We start from the raw sequence: 3439 nt of genomic DNA on the forward strand, positions 1-3439 counted from the left end.
AGGGGAAGTAACCGCCACTGACTGACAAAGCACAGCTGCCGGCCAGATGCGGCCGAAACGCGTACGCATTTTTCGAGGTCTTGTACTCTCCTGCCATCTCTCCCCTCGTTGTCAAATGCATTGAAAGCACGCAACTGCTGTTGAACCGTATGGGCTTAGGAGCTGTCATGTCACAAGTGCTTTATGACCAGCCGCGACCGCGGTACCCCACTGGCGGGAGGAGAGGACGTAAAATTCTTGAGCGAAACATGCCATCGCCCTGCTTCTCCGGGCTCCCGAACACCGAGAACATTTATTAGAAGTGAGTAGGTCTGGTGGCGTGAAGCGTTGAGAGTGCAAACATAACTTATCACTCATTTGAATATTCCGCGGGGATACCGCAGTCTTGGACAGCACATCGCTGCAGCGCGCTCACCGAAATTCTATACAGGGAAAGAACGGCTTTCTGTGTTTCGGAGAGCAGGTGTTTGAACATTTCATATACTACATGGAGGGAGCCTGGGGCAGATTTATTGCAACACTTTAGCGATGCATGCAGCTCAGCTAAGCGGATGGTTCACTGTATGCCTAGTGTTTTGTATATTTGCGCTTTAGTTTCTGCTTTTCGATTCTTGTTTTGTGTGCTTGGAAAGCTTCAGTAAAGTGCGACGAGCTACACACCTGTTCGAAGTGTGCGCCCAGGAAGTTCGCCTGGTCTTCCAAGCTGTCGCCTTGTGTGTTTACGGGAGGGAATGGATGTGCTTGTCCTGCTATCCTACTAACCATGTCCCAGGCTTTAGCATCATGTGTATACGAATTAATAACCCACACTGCAAAAAATCTGGCCCCTAAACACGGACAAAGCTGAAGGTATAGCGCTGCCGAGCACTTTTACGTGTTCCTAATTAAACGATTTCTCTAAAAAGGAGCCTTCTTACGAAGTGCCTTCGTTAGCACAGCTAGGACAAGCACTCCGTCACATCGTTTGAATGAGAACACTGTTCCGTGACCAGAATACAACAATTTCCTACAAAAAAGGTATTCTTACGTACCTCCTACGTTAAGATACTAAAGAATGGTCTGCCCGTACTGTCCAATATAATACGGCACATTTGCCTTAACGCAAAATCATGGTTTTGTACCACAACTGCACCATAAAATCCCATAGAAGCTTTACCACCTATGCAGGTTGGCAGTCTCGGTATACGCTGGCAACAAGTGAGCGGAGGTCGACCAGTCCACTAGCCACATACGTCCACGAACACGTTAGGTATGGGTCTGTGGTTGTTGTTTCAAGCAGATGCTTCACGACGCATGAACCATAATTCCAATAGTTTTCCTCCACCTTCGTTCCTGAGCCAGCATCGTCGCATTGTTAAGGTCGAAGCTATAACCTGTCGTCTAGCAGTATTCAATAAGCTGTCTTAAAATGCGCTCCATGGGTGCTTTAGCAACATTCCCACTTTGGTGTTCTTTGAACGTCTTTGGCATTTTCCTGCCCAATTCGCCGATGTAAGTGGTGTCGTGAACCCCACAACGTACTCTGTAGAGTACCCTGCTCTAATCATCCGCAGGTGTGCGGTCTTTGGGCTTTGTGAACACATGTCCTAAGGACAAGGTATACACAAACACCGCCGAAGATTAGAGCGGGATCATCTACGAAGTACAATGTGGGGATTGCAACACAACTTGCATAGGCGAAATGGGTTGAAGGTAATCGAAGGTTAAAGAACACAAAGAGGTTGTTGCGAAAACCACCCATGCAGCATGTTCTAAGACGGAGCTTGTTGAACGCTGCTGAATGACAAGGCATAACTTTGACCTAATCAATTCGACGATGCTACCTCGTGTACAAAGGTAGGAGGAAAAGAAAAATCTTGGAATCATGGTTCATTCATCACGGCGCATTGGCTTGCAACAACAACAGCGGCCCTCTACGAGATGTTTACAAGGAAATGTGCGACTAATGGGACTGGTCAATCTCCGCTTATATTTGGCAGCGTATACTGAGAAGGTCGCCTGCATAGGTGGCAAAACTTTCATGTCATTTTGTTATTAATTGTTGTGTTAAGTCAAAGTAAACATTTTACAATCAAGCTACACATCCCGAGCTGGTAGATGTGGGGGTAGCATGCCATGTGTAGATGCACTGTACTGTGTGAACTTGCTGATGACGGAAGCATACTTGCTGCTTCATGCCAAATAAACAGTGAAGTACACTACTACATGGTTCTTTAAATGCCACTTTGGCAGATGTATTCAGGAACATATTTGTCAAAAGTGTTGCAAGCCTGCTTATGAAACTGTGTGCACGGCCCATGGACAGCTCCACTTCGCTCCTTTCTGTACGTCTGAAAAGGAAGTGAAAGAAAACACCTATAGCAACAGCAATGTTCAGAATTTATACCCATTTAGACATTGCCATGGTGCATGTGCACATGGCCTCCCTTAGCATCACTGTTTCAGAAATCAAAAAAGCAGAAAACGGTATTTTGCAGATATTTCTGGACTCGTTCTGATCATATGAAGAACAAACAGCATGATTTCACGAAGACTTATTGCTATAGTACACAAGAATTCAGGGTTAAAACACACTACGTTCTAACTGCAAGAGTATTTATGTACGTGCATTCCCAATTCTATTCAATTATTGTCATGATGTTGAACCAAAAGTCTTAACAGTTAAAATTTTTGTACTTAATGCTGCCGAGAAGACCGAGAGTTATGTGGGTGAAGAAATGAAGAATTGCGCATGTGTAAAATGGAATCGGCTCGCACAAGGCGAGGCAAATTGTAGACCACTGCGAAGGGCTACTGCTGCAGTGCACATATAATAAGGCTGAAGTTGACAAAGATTAAAGCGTAAACCTAAAGGATGAGAATTAAATTGAGAAGCAAGGCTTGCTGTCAATAGCTCTTGAATTCTATCAGAAAACAACAAGACAGTTGTATATCCTGTACATCTTAACGCGACAAAAGTTGAGCTGAAGATGGCGGCTTGAATGAATGTCAAAGCATTGAACAAAGCGTGTTGTTGGAGCCAATGTTTCAACAAATTGATGTGTCTATGGTATTGCAGCAACCTTGATGCAATTCGTTGCCCCTCTAAAGAGGAGTCCTCTTGTTGAATCACTAGCTCCAACAACATCGTTGTTCAACAATTATTTCATGAGCTGTACATCTCGTTACATTCATTACAAACCTCTACTGTACCAAATGCTACTATGGCAACGATAGTGGGAGCAATACTTAAGCTGCAGTGTCATAAGCAGGTGACCAGCTATACAACTCTTTAATATACCAGATCCATAAAGACTGCAAACCATGAGGCAAGCACAACACAAAGAACAAGCGTAAGGAAATTGAAAGAGGTTAACTTTAATAAACGAGGTATGGAATTAGTCATCCCCATTTAAGTATAAAAGGTGGTTATTTTAACGAACTCCTTTGCTGTTGAATA

The sequence above is a fragment of the Rhipicephalus sanguineus genome, chromosome 4 (assembly GCF_013339695.2).
Source record: "Rhipicephalus sanguineus isolate Rsan-2018 chromosome 4, BIME_Rsan_1.4, whole genome shotgun sequence".
Lineage (NCBI taxonomy): Eukaryota > Metazoa > Arthropoda > Arachnida > Ixodida > Ixodidae > Rhipicephalus > Rhipicephalus sanguineus.